Source organism: Panthera pardus, unplaced genomic scaffold (genome assembly GCF_024362965.1).
Source record: "Panthera pardus isolate Hobbes unplaced genomic scaffold, ASM2436296v1 HiC_scaffold_10, whole genome shotgun sequence".
Lineage (NCBI taxonomy): Eukaryota > Metazoa > Chordata > Mammalia > Carnivora > Felidae > Panthera > Panthera pardus.
Genome location: NW_026526655.1, coordinates 80,740,091 through 80,765,727, shown reverse-complemented (window position 1 = coordinate 80,765,727; position 25,637 = coordinate 80,740,091). Strand labels below are relative to the sequence as shown.

Sequence of the window (25,637 nt, the reverse complement as noted above, 5' to 3'; positions counted from 1 at the left end):
TCTCATGGAGAAAACTGGTGAGTTCTGATGACAAAATCTCCTGAGAGATTGTCAGACAGTTCAGGCTGGGATTATTTGGTCCATTTGCTTTTGTGACTCAACAGATGAGTTAATAGGTCACAGTATCTTATTCAATTTTGGCATTTGTTTTGTCCTTATATCTTGGTTTGAGTGATTTTCAGACCTTCTTGTTGCTGATGCCTTTGTTGTAGATTTGGGGAATTAGAAAATATAATTGTATATGTCATATCTTATTGTGTTTATTTTTCTAGAGAGATAGATCCAAAAGATAAATCTGTCTTTTGGGTATTTTCCAACAGTATGGACCCTTTCTAGAGAGTGGCTGTGATGAAACAGTTACCACCTCAGCCTCTGTTGTCAGAGTCTTTAGCCCCTCTACCTTCTGGCTGCAGGATCCAATTCTTTCCCTTGCTTATGCCCAAAACCTTTGATTCATCCCTGACCTCTCTCTTCTCTCACTCCACACCCTATATATCTGGCTATCCCTTTGTCTTTACTTTTCATATATAAACCTACCATTTGACCACTTATCACTACCACCATTCTCACCATTCTATTCTGAAGCACCATCATCTCTTGGCTGAATTTCTACGCCAGCTGTCTAACTAGTCTCCCTGCTTCTCCCTTAACTCCCAGACTGTCTATTCGTAACCTGGTTCTGGAGGGATCCTTTTTTTTTAAGTTTATTTAATTTATGTTGAGAGAGAGAGAATGTGAGCAGGGGAGGGGCAGAGAGAGAAGGAGACATAGAATCCCAACCAGGGTCCACACTATCAGCGCAGAGCCTGACACGGGTCTCAGTCTCGTGAACCATGAGATCATGACCTGAGAGTCTGACACTTAACTGAATGAGCCACTCAGGCACCCCTAGACAGAAGACACTATTATTAAAGTAAACAAAAGCAGTTACTAAAGAAAGGACCACTAGGCATGTTAGAAGAATAAGGAATGATCCACATTCATTGAAGTACAGAGTTCATGTGGGGAAATGGTGCTGGAAAAGCCAACAGCAGGCTGGAGCTGGGTTATGGAGGACCTTAAAGATTTATTTAAATGGGAAGCCACAGATTGTTTTTAAATAGGTGAGTGACTTCAAAATGGAGCTTTAAAATGTTAACCTGGAAAAATTTCTTTTTATGTATCTTGAGATCATGACCTGAGCCAAAATCAAGAGTAAGATGCTTAACCACCTGAGCCACCCAGGTACTGGAGAGCTTCTTAAACCTGCTACTCCCTGCATCATTAAAAGCATCAGCAGAACCTGAGAGTTCATTAAGACCCTACCCTAGACCAATCTGCATTTAAAATTTTTTTTGAGTGTTTATTTCTTTTTGAGAGACACAGAGTGTGAGCTGGGGAAGGGACAGAGAGAGAGGGAGAGAGACACAGAATCTGAGGCAGGATCCAGGGTCTGAGCTGTGACCACAGAGCCTGACATGGGGCTCGAACTTACGAACCGCGAGACCGTGACCTGAGCCGAAGTTGGACACTCAACCCACTGAGCCACCCAGGCACCCCCGACCAATCTGCATTTTAACAGGATCTCCATGTACTATAAGACTATCTGTGGTAAAAGGTCATTAGTCTGTTCTCTGTATTTATGGGTCTGTTTCTACTTTTTGTTTGTTCAGTTTGTTTTGTTTTTTAGGTTCTATATATAAGGGAAATTGTATGGTATTTTTCTTTCTCTGTATGACTTATTTCACTCAGCATAATACTCTCTGGGTATATCCATATTGTTGCAAATGGCAAGATCTCATTGTTTATAGTTGAGTAATATTCCATTGTGTTGTGTGTGTGTGTGTGTGTGTGTGTGTGTGTGTGTGTGTATATGTATACCACATCTTCTTTATCTATTCATCTATGGATGGACACATGGGTTGCTTCTATATTTTGGCTTTTGTAAATAATGCTTCAGTGAACATAGGGGCACTATGTCTTTTTGAATTAGTGTTTTCATTTTCTTTGAATGAAATACCCAGAAGTGGAATTAATGGATCATACTTAATTCTATTTTTAATTTTTTTGAGCAAACTCCATCCTGTTTTCCACAACAGCTGGACCAATTTACATTCCCACCAACAATGTGCAAGAATTCCTTTCTTTCCACATCCTCACCAACATTTGTTGTTTCTTGTCTTTATGATTCTAGCCATTCTTATAGGTGTAAGGTGATATCTCATTTTGGTTTCAATTTGTACTTCCCCAATGATTAGTGATAGTGAGCATCTTTTCAGGTGTCTGTTGGTCATCTGTATGTCTTCTTTGGAAAAAATGTCTATTCAGGTGATCTGCCCATTTTTAATTGGCTTTGGTTTTCATGGTGTTGAGTTGTAAAAGTTCTTTATATATTTTGGGTATTAAGCCCTTACTGGATATACCATTTGCTAATATCTTCTCCCATTTAGTAGGTTGTCTTTTTGATTTGTTGATAATTTCTTTTGCTGTGAAAAAGCTTTTTATTTTGATGTAGTCCCAATAGTTTATTTTTGTTTTTGTTTCCCAATTGCCTTTAGGAGACATGTAGAAAAATGTTGCCATGGCCGATGTCAGAGAAATTACTGCCTACATTTTCTGAAAAAACACCTAACCAACCAACCAACCAACCAACCATCCATCCAGCAAAACAAAAACAACAAACCTTTGCATCCATCATGGACCAAAACTTTTGTAAAATGCAAAAAAAGTAAAAAATTATTTTACCAAACATATAATTAAAAACATGAAAAACAGATATAAAAATGTAAGCCCTACCTCTGTATTATTTGATTTAGCAGACCTAAAGTTCCCCTCTCAAACCGTTATAGATGTTTCTAGCTAGATACTTCCTCCCAGTGTCTGCACTAAGGTTTTTGCAGACGAGTTTATGGACTGGCATCTACCCAAGGGCCACTCTCTCTGCTCTCAGCTCTAGCTGCGCTCCCCAGATGTCACAGGTGTACTCTCTACTTGGGCCTGTGTTCTCACTGTTCCCTCTGCCTGCAGCACTCTTTCCTAATTACCCACCTGGCCAAACCCATCACTTTCTCAGTTCTTTGCTCAGTTGCCACCTTCTCATGGCCTTTGTACCTGCTCTTCCTACTGTTTCAAATGTTCTTGTATTTCTCTTTCCTCTTGTCCCTGGGTCTTTCTTTAAATGTTGATGACTCAGTTTCTTTATCTATTAGGTGAGGATAATAATAAAACCAAAAATATAGGGTTGTTGTGAGGATTAAATAAAATTCTATTTGTAAGGAACTTAGAGCAGTGCCTAATAACATATTGGTATTATAAAATATGTAATATTATTAATAATTAATATAACTTAAATACAGAGATGAAGGCCTGCTAGCTGTGGTTACTTCTGGGAAGGGGACTGGGATTAATGGTGTGAAAGAAAAGATTTCATGTGTTTCACTGAATACATTTCTACCTAATTTCAAATTTTGACGATGGGTATTGTGACCTTAACAATTAATGAAGCAAAATAAAGAAGGTGAAAGAAAAGCTTTTTTCTGTTTGTCTACCTTTTCTATCCTATTCCCCAAAAGGGACATGCATCTGAAATTAAATTGTCATAATTATAACCATCACGACAGCAATAACAGTTTATGCAGTATTTACAATATGCTTGGTCTTGTGCCAAGTGCTTTACATGCATTATCTCATTTACTTTTTTATTCTAGATTTCATTAATTTTTATTATTTTTATGATAAATACTGTGTCAGTTAATTAATTTATTGCCTCTCTACTTCCAATTGATTCTTCGATACCTGTCCTGTGATATTGGATGGAGCTTCTTCAACCAATTCTGCTTTAAAGGGAGCATGATGTTAAGTATTCTTAGCAGAGGTCACTAGAGGGACATTATAGGAGGGAAGGTATCTCCGTGTTTCCAGCTGTGGAATGGTGGGTTGGTGGTGTGGGTGTGAGGGCTTCTGGTGGCCTTTTGCCCAGCCATATGCTCAGAATATATACAGTCCCTTGATAGGTCTCACAGCACCAGTGTTGCTGGTAATCTTCTTCATGTGGTCTTTTCAATATGATCATTCTGCTCCTCAGTCTTCTTGCCTACCCTGGTGCCCTGATCCTCTCTTTCCACTTACCACCCTCCAATGTGTTTCTTGCAGTCTCCCCAGCAGGGATACTTTATGCATTTAAGCCACCTCCCCACTGGTGGTCCATTCGTGCCTCATGCCACATGCTGGCCACCATCTGTGGCTCACATACCTGCCTGGGCTCCAGAAGGTTGTTTTCTGCTTGTTCATGACTGTAGACCAGCTTAACCTGGCAAATCAGTCAACTTCTTTGCCATCCAGTGGGCTCAACTATACTCTCTCCAATGATGTCATCAAAACCCAGCCTTGGAGACAGTGTCCCCTTCCAAGGTTGTCCGTCTTTGGGTAATGTCCCTCAGACCTAGTGTATCATATAGTTTTCTTATATCCTATAGCTACTCTTTGATCATACTATAACAATTCTTCATATTAAACTGCCTTGTTTAGATTACTGAGGGTTTTCTATCTCTTGATTAGATATAAACTATGGTAAGTATTTCATTTTAATTTTTAATTTTTTAATCTTTTTACTATAACCTACATGAAGCATACATATCTGAAGTGTATAACGTAATGAATTTAAACACACACACACACACACACACACACACACACACACACACACACGTGACTGTGCCCAGGTCAATATATAGAATATTCTATTTACCCAAGAAAGGTTCCTTTTAGCCCTTTCTAATCCATAAAATGCTCTTCTCACAAAGGTAAGAAATATTATGATTTCTATTACCATAGCTTAATTTTTCTTATTCTTGAGTTTCATATAAATTCAATAATAGAATATGTATATTTTTATGTCTAACTTCTTTCTCTCAACATGTCTTCAAGATTCATTCACATTTGTATGTATCAGTAGTTGTTTTTTTTCCGTTAGTTGTCTTGGGTATTCTAGTATATGAATAAGTCATATTTATTTATCCATTCTTCTTTTGATTGATATTGGGTTGTTTCCCATCTGGGGTTACTATGAATAAAGCTACTTTAAACAGTACAGTAAAAGTTCTTGGTTAACATATACAATCCCTTCTCTTGGGAATATAGGTAGGAATGACACTTCACAGTCATAAATAGGCTTATGTTTAGGTCTAGTAGTTACTGCCAGAGAGTTTTCCAAACTGAGTGAACCAATTTACACTCTAATCACTATGTTTGATAATTCCAACATCCCTGTCATGTTTGGTTCTGATGCTTGCTCTGTCCCTTCAAATTGTCTTTTTGCCTGTTGGTATGCCTTGTCATTTTTTCTTGATAGCCAGACATGATCTACTGGTACAAGGAATAGCTGTAAACAGGCCTGTAATAATGTGGGGGTGAGATGTTAGGTGAGGTGAAGCACTCGGTAGCTTTATGAGTAGGCTCCAGTCTTTGGTGAGCCTTTGCCTCTGGGCTGGTAACTTCACAAGTGTTCCTCAGTTGTTGTTTTCTTTTCCCCTTTTAGGTGGAAGAGGGTGGCTAGAGTGGGTCAGAGTTGGCTATTTTCTTTCCTCCAAGTTCAGTTAGGCTTTAATAATACCCCAGCAGATTGGGCTCTGCTTGGCCAGTTGCCCCTGAGGGCATACCTTGTTTAGAGCAGCAGCATGCCCTGGTGTATTTCAGAATGATTCCTTTTCCTGTCCTCTGCCAGAAGCACAAGGGCATTCCACCTCCCCGCCTCCCCTCAACCCAATATTTACTCCTGGAAATGAAACTCACAAAAGTGTGATGGCCTTTGATGACTGGATTCTCTTGAAGTTTTTAATTCTCAGATTTGTCCACTCTGAGCCTCCAGCAATTTACAATCACAGTTCAGATTACTAGAGTGGTTTCTTTTGAGTCTCTGCTTTAGTAAGACACTGTCCCCCACATTTGCCTGTCTCTCCTGTCATGGGAACAGTGCTTTGCCAGATGTCTTCACCTCACTTACAGTCCTTTAAGAATTGCTAATTTTTCAGTCTGTTCAGCTTTTTACTTGTTAGGATAGTGTGTCAGTTTCCAAAGTCCTTACTTATGGAACCAGAATCTCCATTAATATTTGACAGTTCCAGTTGCTTCATGTTCTTGCTAACACTTGGCGCTGTCAGTTCATTTTTTTGTTAACAAAAGGTATTTTTAGAGTGGTTTTGATTTATATAAAAATTGCGAATTTGTTACAATTAATAAACCAATATTGATACATTATTATTAACTGAAGTCTATATTTATTCACACTCCATTAGTTTTTACCCAGTGCCCTTTTTCTGTTCCAGGATTTCATTCTGGATTTCACATTACATTTAACTGTCAAACTCCTCTTGGCAGTAACAGTTTCTTAGATCTATCTTGTTTTCAAGAATCTTGTCAGTTTTGAAGAATACTGCTTATTTTGCTAAATACCCTTCTATTGGGGTTCAACTGCTCGTTTTCTCATGATTAAAGTGAGATTATAGATTTGGGGGTGGAAGACAACAGAGGTAAAAATGTCATTTTTTTACATTATATCTAGGGCAGCATGACTGGTTGTTGTCAGCATGACTGATCACTATTGATGTTAACCTCCATCTCCTGAGACCGTATTTGTCACATTCTTCTACTGTGAAGTGACGCTTCACCCCTTTTCCATATTGTACTCTTTGAAAGGAAGTCATTATTTGTGACCATACTTAAGGGGTAAGTTGTGCTTCACCTCTTTGAGAATGAAGTATCTACATAAATTATTTGGAAATTCTTACACATGGGAGATTTGTCTCTTCGCCCCATTTATTTGTTTATTCAGTCATTTGTTTATATCAGTATTGACTCATAGATATCTTATACTTTGAAGTATAATCTATTACTACTTTATTTTGTTGCTCAAATTTTTCTAGCTCTTGGCCATTGGGAGCTCATTCAATCAGTATGTGTCGTCCCTTTGACATTACCATAATTATGGGGTTTTTGTTTTTGGCTTTTGGTGTTATTTTTGTTGTGAGCAGTTCCTTATTTTCTGACACTGCAAGATGCTTCAGTCTCATTTTGTGTATTTCCTACTCAAACCCTAAAATCAGCCATTGCTCTAAGGAGACCTGGTTTCTTTTAATGGAGAATAGTATTAGAAAGCAAGATCTGGGTGCTAGGTGTGCTTGTTGCTACTGGGTGCTGTCAGTCTTTTTAATTTAGGCATTATTTGGGGTTTGTTGTTATTGGGATTTCAGATTTCTTTTCTTTGATGAGTAGTAGAGTTAAGTGCCTTTTTATATGCTTTTTAACTATTGTATATCTTTATTTATGAAGTGTCTATTCAAATCTTTTGCCCATTTTAATGCATTTCATATTGCTTTCCATTGCTTTTTATTGTAGGTATCCTTTCTACAGTCTAAACGTGATCAATATGAATCTTTTTAAATATATACAAATCAGTATGCTTCAGATATCTTCTCTAAGTCTGGCTTGCCTGTTCACTTTTTAATCAATTTATGTAAAAAAAATTTACATATAGTGAAATTGACTTAATGTATATATAATTATAGATACATTAGGACTTAAATGCATAATTATATTATTTGTTTTCTGTTTATTTCTTCTGTCTTTTGTTCTCTGTTTCTTTCTTATTGCCTTTCTGGGAGTTCCATGAACATTTATTGGATTCTTGCTTCATTTGTCGTGTTTTTAAGTTTTTCTTCCTTTTTGAAGTTCCAAGTCTTCTTTTATCATTCGGTTTGTGTTTATAGAAACTCCATTAGCCATTCTTCAAGGATAGATTTACTAGCCTCAAATTCTCTTAGTTTTCCTTTACATAAGAATGTCTTTAGTTCTCTTTCGTCCTGGAAGAATGTATTTGCCAGATATGAAATTCATGATTAACAGTTCTTGAAAAAATATTGTGCCACTTTGTTCTGGCCTGTTGGTTTCAGATGAGAAATCATTCAAATTGGCATTCCTTTATAAGTAATGTGTTATTTTTTAAAGATCTTTTTCTTTGTCTTTAATTTTCAGAAGTTTAATTGTGATATGTCTTAGAATTAATTTCTTTGGGTTTATCCTACATGAGATGTTTCTCAGCCTCTTGAATATGTGATTTTATATCTTTTCTCAATTGGGGCCATTTTCAGTCATTATTTTACCTGAATACTTTTTCTGAGTTCCATTCTTTCTTTTTTCCCTTTCTGGGGCTCTGATGATATGAATGGTAGCTTCTTTGTCATTATCACTGAGACTTTGTTAATTTTTCTCAGTTTATTTTCTCACTGTTGTTCACGTTGGGTAAATTCTGTGGATCTGTCCTCAAGGTCACTGCTTCTATCCTTTGTCATCTGCCCTCTGCTATTGAGCCCATTTAACAAGTTAAAATGTTTTTTTTCAGTTATTATATTTTATAATTCTATAATTTTCATTTGGTTCTTTTTTATAACTTGTTGTTGAGATCTTCTAGTTCTTCATTTGTTTCAGAAGAACCTGTAAATGCTTTCTGAGGTATTTTTATGATGGGGCTTTAAAATTCTTGTCACATGATTCCAATGTCTGATTCGTCTCATCTTGGCATCTGTTGGTTGTCTTTTCTCATTCTGGTTGTGATTTTTATGCTTCTTGATACGACGAGTGACACTTGGGTATCCTAGGCGCTTTGGATATTATGTAACGAACCTCTAGGTTCTATTTAATACTTTTTAGCATACTTCCCTGTGTTGAGGTGTAGCATGAAGGCTGGGTGGATATGTATATTCCACTTCCCACTGTGCAAATGTGGGCCACTGATTCATACTGCTTTGTGGCTAATCGGTGGCACTGCAGTTCAGTCCCTCTCTTGGTTCCCCTGATACCTTGCTAGTGCAAGTGGGGCATTGGCTGAGGCTGACTTTTGCTCTGAGTGAGCCCAGCTGATGCCAGGGGAGGGAAGGAGGGAAGCCAAATGCCAGCTAGTGCCACCTTCTTCTCATCCCCTCCTTTTATCTCTTGATGCCAGCTCTCTGTTGGGCCCCATTGACACTGCAGTGGGGGTGTGAAGCAGAGTGGTGATGAGCCCCACTTCTCATTGGCTTATTAAATCTCTGCTGCCAGGTGGGAGTGGAGGCTTAGCATATTTCTGGACCCACTACCACCAGCTGGGCAGGGCAATCGAAACACCCCCTGCTTTCACTGGGCAGGAAATGGAAGATCAATATTCCACTCAGCCATGCTGATGCTGCCGTGGCAGGGAAATCAGAATCTTGTCTGCTCTAGGCAGGAGGTGGAGAGACAGGTAGAAGAATCCCTCTCTGCTTGGCCCTGATGGCACCATTGGGTGGGGAGACTGAAGCACCACTGTTTGATGTCCCTGTGCAGGGGGTGTGGGAGCTAAAGTGGTGGGGGGATGGAGGGTTAAGGACCAGCTCTCTTCTTGGCCCAAATGACTCAGTGGGAGTGTTTGTATGGGGGTGGATTTTCCATTGGTGCTTGGTTTGAATAGGGTAGATGTTGCCAAAAATGTTTTCTTTTAGGCCACCCTTTTCCTGGTATTTTGGCTGGGAGGAATAAGCTTTCCTTGGAGACTTTTTGGGGGGTCTACACCTGTTAGAAGTTCTGAGTTGGAGGCTTCCGCAGGGCCCTGTCTGAGATCTACAGGAGGCAATAAAGAAACACAGAATTCACCTCAAGTCTCAGGGTCCCTAGACAGTAAGACCTCTTCTTTCTACCTTTCAGAGACCATCTGTGATTGTTTTGTGTTATATGAATGGTGAGAGGGAAGTTCTGGGAGGAAAGGGCTAATTTATCTTGGTCAGAACTGGAAGTCACCAACAATATGCTTTTTCCTTTCCTTTTTTTTTAAATTTTTTTTAATTTTTATTTTACCAACAGTATCTTTTGAAGAGCCTAAGTTTTTTCATTTTATGAGATCCAAGTTATCATTTTTTTTTTCATGGATCAGATGCCCCCATTAAATAAAATGTTGGCTGTTGTTTTTTCATAAATGCCCTGTTATCAGGTTAAGGAAGTTCCTTTCTACTCCTAATTTGTTGGGAGTTTTTGTTTGTTTGTTTTGTTTTGTTTGTTTTAATCAGCCGTGTATGTTGAATTTTGTCACATGTTTTTCTATATCTGTTGTGATGATTATGTTTTTTCTTAGTTTGTTAATCTGCTGAAGTACTTTGATTAAATTTTGAATGTTCAACTAACTTTGTATTTCTGGCACAAACCCCCCTTAGTTATGATGTGTTACACTTTTTAATTTGTGGGATTTAATTTGCTAACATTTTGTTTACAAAATTTTTCATGCATCTTCATTAGGGATTTGGCTTGTGGTTTGTTTTTTATTATTATTTCTTTGTTACGTTTTGGTATCAGGGTTTTCCTTAGATATTACTTGGTTATACTTTTTAGACCTCCTTAGTGCCCATAAACCTCATTTCTATTTCTTGTTACAGCAGGTCTTCTTTTGATATATTCCCACCTTGCCAACAATAATTAAAGCCTCTGATGGTTAGTAATTAACTTCAAGGTCAAGAATAAATTAGTATACATTTGAATTACAATCTTTTGATTTATAGTGGCCCCAAAATGAAGGTAATTAAATGTTACAGCATTAAACTATGATCAAATCTTTAAGGATGAATATTCAAGTAGTTCATTTAAATAAAAAGCCTAAAATAAAAAACTAAAATTTTTGCAGGAATTCTTCTAACTACCGTTTCCTGTATCAGTGTTTTTTAGTTGTTTTTCCTAGTGAAATACTTTAGTGGCCATAAAAAAATACAAATACAGAACATACAAACTTGTTTTTATTTTTTCCCCATTGGTTGAACTTTACTAAACTATTGTGAACCAATTATGCAAATTGGTGATAATTAATTTGCATCTTTAGGCAAGTGAAAGCTTTTTACAAAGGATGGTTATTAAATGTTTTGTATCTCTAAGGAGAATGGAAGAAAAAAAAATACTTATTACTGGAAGAAATATGGGGTTTGCAGAAGATTGCGAACAGGGATTCTTTGACCCTAGCTCTGGTACCACGAGGAGAGTCTGCTGGTTCTCTTCCTTGTACTAGTTCTACATGGTGAAATTCCCTCCATCTTTAAGGACAATAATGCCTTAAATTTGATATTTAAATTGGGTGATCATTAGACACTCAATTCTTATGAAAAAAATTAAACTGGGTATAAGATTATCTGATAAATAGAACATGAATCTTCAATATGTTTTAAATTGTTTTCCTTTGCTTATCAAAAGCTTAATGCAAAATTTCAGATTTTCAGGTAGTTTTAATAGCATTAACGCTTTCAGGACTATTCTTTTCTGATATAACCTTATTTGAAATGTTTCCATCTCTCAATAACTGTGTTTTCCATTTCCATTCTGTGCTTGAAATGTGTCAGAAATAATGGGATCTAAAATGCTCTTGTGCAAGTTTATGTGACTATACAGTATAACTTGAATGAAAGCATTATCCAAAGTAAGCTGCTACTGAAACTTGGCACTTTATCAACCTTCTCAAGTATTTCACAGTGCAGCAGGGGAGAGGGACTTTTCTTCAGGACTTTCTTTATCCCTTCTATCTATTAACTCTGAATGAGGGAACTCTTGGTATTCCCTCAGTCTAGATTTTCAAGATAATTGACCCCTGAAAGCTTTTGGTTTTTCAAGAGTTATTCAAAATTTTGAACTTACCAATTAAACTCTGTTTCTAAATTATTTTTGGATTTTTACAGTATGTATTTTCTGCCTTTTTATGGTATTATATGAGATGAGGTATTATATATGCTATCTTTATCAGGTACATGCTTTATTTAATATTGACAATAACTGGATGGTAAGTAATGTTTTATGTACCTTTTTATTTATGGTAAGCAGAGGATGAGGCTCCAGGTTGAAGAGACTAAGTGACATATTCAAGATCACACGGCTAATCGATAGTAGAGCACATACGAAGTCCTAGGCATACTTGAACCTACAATGTGTGATTTTGTCTTGAACTACAGTCAAGTACCATTTTAGAAGAATATCCAGGAGAGGTGGAGATTCATAAAAATATTTAAGATACCATGAAGGCTTATTCTAAAACTCTTTGCAACATTATCTAAAATCATAAATGTTCAAATATGGCAGATACACAAGTGACTATAAAACGAATGAGCATTGTTTTGCTATTTCCATGAGTTAGCTGATCTGCTTATCAAAACTTGAGAGAGGTAAGTAATATCCCATCTTTCTTCTTCCACCCAATTAAAATTCCATAAATTGCATAAATCCCAAAATTTCATAAAAGCCAATATTTTGATTTGTAAAATTTGTAAAATAAAAGACAGTAATGGAATTACAATATCCTGAAATCTTTGGGAAAGATTAAGAGCTTCCCCAAATATCATCTACTACTTAAAAATCATTTTCTTGGCCAAAAGTATGGCTGTATGGCTATTATTGATGGATAGAATTTTGTATTTCTTTTACTAAAGAAGATTTTATTTTATATTCTTTACCAAAAGAAGTCTCTATTGTTTGACCAGTTGAAAGACTGATTTTGTTATCCATTGTCTTGTAGGAAAATGGGATTGTAGACAGGATGGGGAGAATAGTTAAGAAAATTACAATTTATTTTTCATCTCTATGCATGTCTTCATTGCCTAAAGGATCTCATTAGCCTTTAAGTTTGCTAGGCAGTCACAAAACTTTGATATTTGATTGAACATTGGCTGATTCTCAACAAATGCCACAAAAGTATCACATAGTGTGGCAGATTCTGTGGACATTTCTCTTAGAACCTGGGAGAGGGGCACCTGGGTGGCTCAGTTGGTTAAGTGTCCGACTTCGGCTCAGGTCATGATCTCGTGGTCTGTGAGTTAGAGCCTCGCGTCAGGCTCTGTGCTGACAGCTCAGAGTCTGGAGCCTGTTTCAGATTCTGTGTCTCCCTCTCTCTCTGACCCTCCCCTGTTCATATTCTGTCTCTCTCTGTCTCACAAATAAATAAACGTTAAAAAAAAAAAAAGAACCTGGGAGAGCCCTTTGGAGGGCTATAGTTGCTGCTGATAATGACTCACACTTGAAACCTATTGGGCAGATGTCATCCAGAGACATCTGAGTCCCAAGGTCATTTCTTGACTGGCAGAAGTACCAAGTACTCACTGCCTTGCCTCCATATGGGAGATAGCAGCCTGGTAAAATCCTAGAGTCAGACTTAGGCTAGGTGTACCAGAAATCAATTCCTCGCTTACCTTCTTTGACTTTTTATCTTGCTTTCTTCCCTTCTGCTCTCTCCTGAGAGCACTCTCTTAAAAAATAACTTGCAGAATTCTGGTGTCAGAATCTGCTGTTAAAGAGCTAGACTTAAGACATGTGGCAATTTAACTATCAGAAATTATCTTCCTTGCCTATATTTCAAGAGTGTGTGCCTGGGTTCACTTTTGAACTACATAGATGGCTATATAGCCATGAAGATTGCTGGCTGTGTTACTTGATTGTATTTTGCCTTTTCTCTATGCCCTTCTCCCATTGATGGAAGAATACAAAGGTTATGTATTATCAACGTTAGAAAGAATTTCATAAGCTGTTGAATATGGGAAGAAAATGCTTATACTTTTGGTATTTTTGAGGAAATTACTAAGAGTATGACACATAACAAAGTCACAATCAGTGGTAATCACCTCCTTTCTTCCTGTATGCTTTTAGAAATAATTTTATAATTGCCCTTCTGTCTGTTCCAGATTTTATTGTGTCCCACGCATTTCTCCTGCTGGAAGCTTCTCTCTGTGTTTTATGTATTTATCAGTTTTACATGATTGGAAATATAACAGATTTGAAACAGAAGCTGATTTTTACCCCCATCTGATGTGGACACCATTAATTTATAACAAAGCTGTTTTGCTTTTACTGAGAAAAGAAAAAAAAAAAGCAAACAGCTGGCTTGATGGAAAATCTGCCCTAATCCCTGGAGAATAAGGAGTTCAGACGTGATATAAGCTGACAGAGGGTGAAAAAATAATCTTCAGACAGATGAGTTAGTGCAACTAGAATAGGCAGGGAAGGGTGGCATACTGAAGAAGAGAACACAGGGGATCCTGGGGCCACACAGCTCACTGAGAAAAGGTGATATCAGGGAATGAAAAAATAATCAGCTTACCAGTGTTAACAGTAATGAAAGAGTTCTAAAAATATAGAAATGAAGTTTTGTATAAATCATATATAAAGGAGGTTCATCTGCTTAAAATCCTTTTACCATTATTGTTCTATCTCAGTTGATATTTTCCTAAACACCAGTAGAGGCCTCCAGACACTTCATTAAGTAAACAACCACATCATCCACACATGGGGAAAGGATGATACCTATTGGGTCCTCTGACATGGAGAGGAATCAAATGGAATCTTTGATGAAGGTGATTTCAGTGAGAGTCAACAATGATTAGAAGAGGTGCTAAACTTCGTTGTATAACCTGCTCAAATGCCCCTTAAAAAACATACGGTCTAGAATAGAAAGTCATGATACATGTAATTACTGTTATTTTAGATCACGTTTAACTAATTATCACAATGTGGGCGTTTCTCTGTCAACAATTTATCATGTCAGTATGACCATTCTCTCAAGCCACCTAACTTGCCCAGGATTCTTGGAATCAAAACACTGTAGTTGGAGAGGATGGAAGCAAGGTAATTGGTGGCCCCCAACCTGAGTTATTGGTGAGTCCTATTTTTCTGTCTCAAGTTTTGAACTGAGCATATTTTTAAAGGAAAATCTTGTGAAATAGTAGCCATGAACACTTTACAGAAAATACAACTAACTCACTACAGAGCCTACTAATGAGCAGTGTAAAGTTCCTCTTTTATTCTCAAGTGTACGTGCATTTGTATATGAGATTGCAAATAAGCAAGATCTACTTGCCCATTATTGATTAACCGCATATCTCTCCCCCTCAGTTTTAATGAATAATCCCAGTTAGACATCACCTAGGTCCTGTAACACCCTAGGACGTCTGCCGCTTCAGAGGTAAAGCAATCAGATTCTGCATATCACTGGTAAACTCCCCTCAGCCCCAAACCCTTATTAACTGCTTTAAGAAGTTCCAGCAGCTTTGTTATATATTAGACACTTCTCCGACTGTACCTTTAGCTGACAGTATAAATACATTCATTTTGCTGTCACATTAATTGATTTTAGCTAATTAGGAGCATTTTTTTTGACCTTAATTTGATAAAGAAGTGTGAATGCATTTTTCCCCCACAGCAGGCTTGTTATTTGCTGGGGTATTAGGAGAGTGTTAATTAGACACAGTTCTTCTGTCAGGTTGATGGTTCTAAACAGCATTCACCACACAGACTAAAATGGGCAGAGCAGAATCTGGGTTTTGGCCACCAGTGTGATTTGTCAGAGTAGGTTAGTTACCTCTGGAATGGAACTATGATGTAGGTGAGCCTGTGTATGCCAAGGAAGCACCAAATCTGTTCTTTCCTTTCACAAATATTCCTCATAGCTGAGCCTCCTTTTCCTCCATTTCAAAACCTCTCAGGAAGCCATCTCTCCTCAGTCACTGTCATTCTCTCCCAAACCCTCAAGCCATCAGTTTTGTGTTCATCCTGGCCCTTCTTCATTTTAAGTCAAAATCACAGGTTTTGAAAATTCACTGGCCCTGAAGTATTTGCAGAAGATCTGTTGAATGGTTTGGGCCCAAGGATTTCTTTGTTCGGTTTCTTCTGCTGAAGGCATAACTGGACTGACTGTCTGCTGTCCCCGAAGCAGTGAAGCAAAGGGAAACAGACAACAGAGCAGTTGAGACTCTTGCTAGGAGCTTGTTTGTAGATGGAGCCCATTCAAGGTCTTTTGTTTATTTGTGAGGCTTTTCTTAGGGAATGCATAAAAAAAATGTGAAACAAGTAGCTGTTTAGGGAAGGAGGAGAAGGGATGTTTGACAACTGCATTTTCAATTTTTTGAGAAATGCTCATTTATATAATGTGAATTTTCTGTGAAGATACAGTTGTTCTCTAAGGCATGTGCTTTGTATTTCCTTTGTTTTCCTTTGCAGCTCTATACTAATCCTTTACACATTTGTACCCCATCCTGCTTCTGATCAATCTATAAATAATAGGAACAAATAAAATCATCTCTGAGGGGGTACCTGGGTGGCTCAGTCGGTGAAGCGTCTGACTTTGGCTCAGGTCATGATCTCACATTTCGTGGGTTTGAGCCCTGCATCAGGCTCTGTGCTGACAGCTCAGAGCCTGGAGCCTGCTTCAGATTCTGTGTCCCCCTCTCTCTCTGTCCCTCCCTGGCTCACACTCTGTCTCTCTGTCTCTCTCTCAAAAATAAATAAAGACTAAAAAAAAAATTAAAAAAAGTCATCTCTGAACATCCTCCAGTTATTACATTCAAGCATTTTGATTCTGCAAATCAAACCTCAAATGTTAATCTCACTACCAGAATTTTCAAAACCTTCACTGGAAATGTCTGCTCTTGTCTGCTGTTTATACCTGCCTTTGAGTCATAGAATATATGTGTGTGTAAAAGAGGATGGAAGGAGGAATCCCTGCACAGAATGCCTAGTTCTCTGACAGAAGTATTGATAGAGTGGAAAGAATATGATATTTGGAGATTCCATCCATCCATTAGTTATAAACTTGTTTACTTGGTCTTTGTGAGTCTTACTTGTCTTCTTTGTAAAATGCAAATAATAATGCCTATTCTAGCATAGTTATCAATATTAAATATGTATTTTCTTTTGTCATCCTGGTGGTCATCCTGGTCCTTCTTAACTTTAAAACAAAAGTCACAATCTTTTAACAATGGTTAGCAAGTAAAAGGTGTTGTTTATGTGATTGCTACCTGTAGTCCTCCATTAATATGAGCTCCATGAAGATGGCGTATACGTCTCATTTCAACACTGTCGCCAGCTTCTGGCATGTGGCAGACATTCAATAAACATCTGTTGTATAGCTCAGTGAAGTGTCAGCTATTAGGGCACCTGATATTGATATGATTGTTATTTTTTGTAGTTAAAATTTACTAGCTAAAATTCAACATAAAAACAAAAGCAGTATTTATATTTGTATTTGAAAGTAAGTTTGAAAATGAATTATGTAGACTTTCAACTCAAGAATACAGGAAAAAAGCAAATCAAAGCCAAAGAAAGTAGAAAGAAGGAAATCCTAAAAATAAGATCAGAAATGAGTGAAATAAGAAATAAATATGAAATTGAGAAAATCAGCAAACCAAATGTGCTATTACTAATAAAATTCATAAATCTTTAATAAGAGAAAAGAGAGAAAATAAAACATTACCAATGTGATAGATTTAGAAAGTGGTTATTAACATGGATATTAAAAACGTTTAAAAAGCAATATTGAAAAAATGTTAGACATCTACATGTAGGTGAATTTTAAAATTTTATGAAGCATAATTGACCAAAAGTGATAGTTTAATCATCTGTTTTTTGGGGAAATTGAAAATATTATTACAAACTTCCCACAAGACAACTTCAAGACCAAATGGCTTCCTCATGAATGCTTCTTAATATTTATAATGAGTGATCTTATAAAAACCATTCCAGATTATAGAAAAAGAGGAGCACCTCTTAACACATTTTATGAGGTCCATGTAACCTTGATACCAAAATCTGACCAAGACACTACCAACAAAGGAAAATTAATAACCAAATATCGATGTGAATAATCTTTAAAAATTTGCAAATATATTCTATAACAATATATAAATCCCCATGACTTATATATATAAACATCATTTTTAACAGGGCGAGCTAATAAGGAGATCAGTCAAAGTCACAATTATGTTTATAGCAGCACTATGTTTTAAAAGTCATATACTGGAAACAACCCAAATGTCCTTTAACAGAATAGGTATATAAATTGTGGTATGTTTAGAAAATAAAATACGCTACAGCTATGAGAATAAATGAACTATAACTAAATGCAAACAAGTGAATATCACAAAGATAGTATTGAGCAAAAGAAGCCAGGCAAAGTATTATAAATCAGATGTTGGTTCGGCTTGGATGGCGGTGGTAGTGACTGGGAGGATGCAGGGATAAGGTTGGAAATTGTTTTTTCTTACATAGGTGAGTGTTACTTAGATGTGTTCAACAGTGAAAAATCATTAACATATTCAGTTATGATTAGTGCACCGAGATGAATGTTTATAGTACTTCCAAAAGAAGTTCAGGTGCAGCACACACACACACACTCACACAAATGTAACAATGTAGCCTAATATTTGGCCTGCAAAGCTTAGTTAGCATTTGTGTCCATGGTCTGTAGCTTCAGATTCCCATTGTGACCATTATAGTGTCTAACGAATAATATTTGCTATAAAGTAAGGGGAAAAATTAAGTAAATGAAGTAAGAACTAAGTTGCTTCGTCTGGACAGCAGGTGCTCTTATAAATGTATAAATAGATGTGTCCATAATATGCATATTGCTTTTTTTACTTATTTTTTTAAAAATAGTAAATAAAAATATATATTATCATTTTTTAATGTCCAAAGAGCATTTTATTACATAGATATAATAAAATCCATTTAAAAATCACCTTCCTCTGAATATTTTAGATGGTTTTCAAATTACTGCCATTCTAACTAGTGCCTAAATAGGCTCCCTCTACAATGACTAGAGGGCTCTGCTTCTGGCAATCTGTCATATACATTCCATTTCATCATTGTTCACTGCCAGGTGCTCACAATTCACATGGCAGAGAGAACGGCCATCTCAGTACATCCAAGAATCTTAATCATCCCTGAATTCTTCTTTCCCAAAATGGGAAACTTATTTTAACATAATGTTCCTTGAGACACTCCTGTTTAGAGATCTCAGATGGTCTAGGTAAAGGAACAATTCAAAACTTACTACTTTAAACTCTGCTGTATTTGCTGAGAAGGCTGGGATGTTATAGAGCAAGCGTTCTGAAACTTTGCAGTAATTTACATTTTGCGCATTTTTAACCTGAAAGTGAAATGCTCATTTTGTGAACATATTTTAAATTCCTACTAATGCCTCAGCTTTTCAGCTTTTCTTATTCCAGTAGAACCAAATTCTGGTTAAAAGAAAATTAAAGAAAGAAAGAGAAATAGAAGAATAGCTCTGAAAACATACTGGTTCCTCACTTTTCTTGACACCATATTTCCATCTAAAAGAATGCACATTACACTTTCAAAGTGGTAAATAGATGTTCATGACTCATTAATTTGTAGTTCAAAAGTGAGGACAAATGTACTTCTGTGTCACCATATATTTAAAGAAGAGTAAGAGAATGTGATTCTGACCTCATTGCAGTGAGATTATTCACAAAAGGAAAACAAAATGACCCTTCTTTGCATGACATACACCATCTACACTACTGAACACAACTGACTCTTTGCCATAGCTCTCTAGGACAGAGAGAATAAAGGAGATAAGTTCATTGAGAGAGTTGCACAAAGCAGACCTGGCCAGACACTCAAATTCTGTAAAACTTGATTCGAGTCGAGTCAGGAGGGAAGTTTCCTTTTCGAAACACATAGTAGATGGCATCTCCTTCCTTTAAAATGTTTAGATAAGATAAGCGAGTTCATAGCAATATATAGTGTCACTTTCCCAGGAAAATATGTCTTGGAGAATGACTGATTCAGTTGTTTTTTGATAAATAAAACTTTAAGCCATCTTGCATCAATTCTTTTCCCTTCAATCTGTCACTTTACTCTGGTTTATAATGAACCCAATCTGTTTGGATGTGTAAGTAAAAGTTCATAAAAACAAAACTAGAAGAATAGGGAAATGTGCTATCATGTATTTTTAGTTTTTTATGCCTTTGAAAAAAGTTCTTACTGATTTTGTACTCTAATACTAAGGTAGCTTTGAGTAGCCGTCATTCAGGGGTAATTTGCTCTGAAATCCTTGTGAACTGACCTATTTGCTAAAGAGTGTTTTTTTCCTCCCTTTAGAATTGTTGACCATATTAGGCTTTCCACAAGATAGAGATAGAGCTGCTTCGAAATCCATAGAAAGGTGACAACATAGTAGGATAAATGAACTAATTGTTCCTCAAATAAAATCTCTGAAAAGATTTAAATGAACATCTGTTTGAAGAATAGAGCTATTAAAGGGAATGTTCTGCACAAACAATATGTCACGCAAAATAGTTGTACAATAATGCTGTGAAATTGTTTAATTAACTCATAAAAGAGGGAATCTAGTAAAGGAAATGTATGCAGTGCACTCTGGAGATATTTGACAGTCTTTAAGAGCAGATGTGATTATGATTATAATTATATTAGTAAATTGGACCATAATTTCTCTTTCTGTTGTAAAATAAGATACAGTATATTATGAATCCTAAGTACAAAAAAACCCTTTAAACATAAGTAATTAATGCAAATCCTGACTTTTGTTGAAGCTACAGTATTGCTATCATTACCTGTTTTTCCTTGAGGTGTACCTTTGTAAATACAACAGAGAAGAGTAAGTTTTCAACAGGTAACAGGTTGGATTTTTTTGCGTACTTTGTGGAAATTGGTTTCAATATTTTGCAGATATGACTTTCACCATAGATTTGGATCGTAAAACATATTTTTATCTCTAGGAAGTTCTAATTATTTATAAGATCATGGTGTGTAGTGAATATGGAGTAATTTTATTTTGTTATCAGAGAAACTCCATCAGAGACCCTATAGTACTGAACATGACAGCTACAATGTTTTGTGGGTTTTTGTTTTTTTTTTCAAATGTGCGAGGTCAACCAGTTTGTCTTGAAGTGGATTCGTTGACTACCATGATATATATTAAGTTTGTTTGATATTAGTATGCAAATTTATCATATCTGTGCCCTTCTATTATTTTTCAACCTTATTCATTTTGGAAATTGCATATTTTTATATTCATAACTTTAGTAAGTAATTATGGGAATGTTACATTTTCTGTGTATTGCCTTTATCACTCTTATTAACTAAAATTACTGCTAGAAGGAAATTAATCAGACAAATTAGTATTCTTATTCATGAAACGTAGATTATAGTAAACCCCAAGATTAAGACTAATGAAACAATTACTTATTTAATCATTATTAAAAATGGGAACATTGCTCAGATATCTCATAGTAACTGCAGCAAGCTTTGGAAGTAGACAAATGAATGTGTTTTTCTTGACTGCTCTTTCATGAAAGCAAGATTGTTATCACTTGCTTGGAGTTTTTCTTTCATATTTGATATTTTCCCTAGGGAAAAAAGTCTCTCTTACTAGAAAAAGATAAAATTTAATTTCTTCAGTAGAAGAAACTTAAGCTATTCTCACTATGACTTTTCCAAATTTAAGATGTATGTGAAAGTGTTCTAAAGTCAAGGCCATAGACACTTATAGGCAGGCTATTTTTGCTACTTTATAATAATAGACACCATATTAGAAGCATAAATATTTACTTAAGGTATTTCTTAAAACAATTGAAAAAAATTAATTTAAGGTAAACATATATTAAAAAGCAAAAAGTATTATAGGAGTAATAGTAAAATTCCATAATTCTCTGCAAGTTATGTCAGTGGCTTCCTGTTGCCCATTGACAACCATATTTAATCATTCCTCTATTTAGGTCTTCTGGTGAATGCCTTAATATTATACTGCTTTTCTTATTTCTCAATTTAGACATTAGCAGAAAGTTAGTGATTTTTTGCTATGATAGTAAAGATTTTATTCACACTACTTACCATATTTTTTTCCCTCTTTGTCTAAAAAAGTTCTGGATTAGTAACTTTATTGGGAACTTTTGCTAATCTAAATATTATATTAAAAATATATTTCTTTTTGTATCAAATCCAGACATTCTTTGATTCCTGAAAATTTCAGCATTCTTAACACTTCCTTACTCTACTTTCTACTATACTTGGGTAGTTGGACAAAATAGTGGATGAAATTGGAATTTTAAATTTGAATTTTAGATAAACAACTGATTTTTTAGTGTAAGTATGTCCCAACTTTGTATAAATTCATTTGTCGGTAGATAAAGTAACATTTAATTAATTAGACATGAGAAAGATGAATATATTGGGGGATTCAAAAATAAGATAACCAATTTACCTGTATAACCCCCAAAGTCTTAGGAGTTTGGGGTGCCAGATACTTCTATATTGGGTTTAGGAGATAAAGCTAAAATCAGAAAGATTGGTGGAAATTATGTTTAATCTAAGGAGTAGCTAGACTCCCAGATCACCTCCCTAAGTCATCATGGCCAGACTAACTCCCAAGTCAGAATAATTTCTCAGCAGAAGAAATGAAGTTTCCATTTCTGGCACAGTTGATCTAAAAACAGTTAATTTAGGGATAGCAAGCAAAACTAAGCATAGGGTGTGGCCCTGAATTCGATACAAGAAGATTGAATGAAAATCTATGTTCTGTAGTGGGAGTCTAACAGCAGCTTTTTCCCTTTTGACTCAGAACGCTGATGGCAGCACCACTAAGAAGTAGCCTAGAGAGTTCCTATCCTGTGCTCAAAAGACTGGCTCAAAACAGAAGGTTTACAAAACTATCACATGTCAAGTGAAAGGGCATGGTCCCCTCTTTATTGCTCATGGTAAGAGCTATCAATCCACAATTTTTTTTCCTCCCCCAAACAGAGTTGTAGAACATCACTTGTCAATATAAATTGTTGGCCAGGGAAAATCAAACATTAGAATTTCCTAATGCAGAAGGCAAAGACCAAAATGAACAAGTAGAAAAGGGGGACTCAGAGGAAACAAAGTTGATAAGGAAAGAGAATAAAACTTAAAAAGCAAAAAACCTTTCTGCACTACCTGGGGTGGGGTTCATATGACATTGTTTTGCATTCCCGTTGTAACTTAAAGGGAAACTTTCAGATGTTTTCACAATGTTCAGAGCCCCTGATGCCCTGAAAATGAAGCACAAGGATGTCCTCAAATTCCTTGCAGCAGGAACCCACTTAGGTGGCAATGACCTTGACTTCAAAATGGTATCGTACATCTACAGGAAAAAAAAAAGTGATAATATCTACATCATAAATGTGAAGAGAACCTGGGAGAAGCTTCTGCTGGCAGCTTGTGCCATTGTTGCATTGAAAATCTGGCTGATGTCAGTGTCATTTCATCCAGGAATATTGGCCAGTGAGTTGTGCTGAAGTTTGCTTCTACTACTGGAGCCACTTCTATTGCTGGCCATTTCACTCCTGCAAACTTCACTAATCAAATCCAGGCAGCCTGCTGGGAGCCAAGACTCCTGGTGGTTACTGATCCCAGAGCTGACTACCAGCCTCTCACAGAGGCATCTTATGCTAACTGGCCTGCCATTGTTCTGTGTAACACAGACTCTCCTCTGTGCTATGTGTACCTTGCTATCCCTTGCAACAACAAGGGATCTCACTCAGTGGCTTTGATGTAGATGCTGGCCTGAGAAGTTCTGCATATGTGTGGCACCATTTCCCATGAACAACCGTGGGATGTCATGCTTGGTCTCTACTTCTTCAGAGGTCCTGAGGAGATTGAAAAGGAAGAGCAGGCTGTTACTAAAAAGGCTGTGACCAAGGAGGAATTTCTGGGTGAATGGACCACTCCAGCTCCTGAGTTTACTGCTACTCAGTCTGAAGTTGCAGACTGGTCTGAAGGCATACAGGTGCCCTCTGTGCCTAGTCAGCAGTTCCCTTCTGAAGACTGAAGTGCTCAGCCTGCCACTGAAGACTGGTCTGCAGCTCCCACTGCTCAGGCCACTGAATGGGTATAGAACAACCACTGAGTGGTCTTAAGCTGCTCTTCAACAAAGGCAAATAAGGTGGAAATAAGGTTAACAAAAAATAAACAGTTTCTAAATGAGAAGAAGAAGAGGAAGAAGAAGGAGAAGAAGAAAGAAGGAGAAGAGGAAAAGTAAGGAGAAGAAGAAGAGGAAGAGGAAGAAGCTACAAGTAAAATTTTCAGTAAGATAAGACATTGCATTTGAAACAAGAACAAGATATTTTTCAAGGGAGCATCTCTTGAACAAGAAAGAACTCTTTCAAAATACAAACAGGATAAGGATAAACCTTAAAATCAGTAAAATGTTTGGAATATGTACTTGAGGCAGTCTTCCCAGAGGTAACATCAAAAGACAAAAGTATGAAAACTTGGAAGAAAAGTTAGGAAAATAAAAGGTACAACTAATGAATAATATGAATCTGTTCCAAAAGGTAAAGCTAATGAATAATCTGAATTCCAAAAAAGAGAATAGAACAAAGTGTAAAAAATTACGAGGTAATAAATTTCCTAAATCTAATGGGCATGTTTTCAGATTGAAAGAGCTCACAAGGAACCTAGAAAGAAAATCCACAAAAAAAACCCAAAAAACAAAAAACAAAAAAACCCACACTAACACTGGAGAAATGGGTCATGAAATTTCAGAACATCAGTGATGAAGAAAATTAAGGTCTGGGGCATCTGGGTGGCTCAGTTGGTTGAGTGCCTGACTCTTGATTTCGGCTCAGGTCATAGTCTTGCTGTTCATGGGTTCAAGCCCCATGTTGGGCTCTGCACTGACAGTGAAGAGCCTGCTTGGGATTCTCTCTCTCTCTCCCTCTCTCTGCCTCTCCCTCTTTCTACCTACCCCTCTTCCTCTCTCTCTGCTCCCCCCCCAAATTAAATAAACTTAAAAAAAATAAAATCAAATCTCTTAAAAAAAGAAAGAAAAAGTAAAGAAAGGTCTGAAAAAGTGAGAGAGTAAAAGAAAGAAAGGAAGAAAACAGAGGAAAAAGAGGGAAGAGAAAATCACACCATTATAGTTCAAATATCAACCTCTTTTCAGCTTTTCAACAGAAACATCAAAACCTAGAAAACAGTAGAGTACTGAATTAGAATCCTAAGCAAAAATAATTTCCAACCTAGAATACTATACTCAGCTAAACTATCAATCAAATGTGAAGGCAGAAAGAAAATGAAAATATTTTCAGACATGCAATGTCTCAAAAACTTACTTCCCATGAAGCTTTTCTCAGGAAGTCACTAAAAAATGTGCTAGTAACAAAGGGGGGTAAACTAAGGAAGAGTAAAACATGGGATCTGAGTCACAGGGAATAAACAGAAGGATGATGAAGAGAATTTCAAGATAATGGTGAAGAAAAGTCAAGAAAACAGTTTCTCAGCAAGTCCAAATTGGAGAGGAGACAATCTCCCAGAAAAACCAAATGTTTACAATGAAGGGAACATAATTATAATATCTGGGTGAGCTCTAATGTAGTTATAATGATATATGTATTAAATATTAATTTGATAAAAATTATAACATAATTAGACTGAGAAGATGGCAATAAGTTAAGAGAGGGAAAGAGAAAAGTGGAGGCTTGTAGAAAGACTCAAATTCTCTTCTTGTATCATTGGAATGCATTAGATAATACAAAAAATGGAAAAGTCAAGACATAGATATGTAATATTTTGTTTATAAGTAAGAAGTGAGTAGCAGAAAAAACAAAAAGAGATGAAAATGATTACTTGTGATGATCAGGACTTTGGCATAGGGAAAAATGCGGCAAAAAAACAGCTTTTTTTTTTCTTTTGTTACCTATAAAGGTATTTGTCTTTAAAATTATGTGTATGTATTACTTTAATAAATGAATATAATATATAATAAATGAACAAATAACAATGTAGTGAATAAACAGATAAGAGTGTTAATATTCATTTTCTTACAGACAGGAAGAAAAGAAAGAATGAAATAAAGCCAA

General features: G+C 36.3%; 1 long non-coding RNA gene and 1 pseudogene across 1 annotated transcript in view; both read left to right on the top strand.

Annotated features, from left to right (window-relative positions):
* The window catches only part of LOC128778814 (uncharacterized), a 147,125-nt gene that overhangs the window by 101,269 nt on the left and 20,219 nt on the right, over window positions 1-25,637 (top strand). The gene's annotated exons all lie outside the window — the stretch shown is intronic.
* On the top strand, window positions 22,806-23,693 carry LOC109269712 (40S ribosomal protein SA-like; annotated as a pseudogene).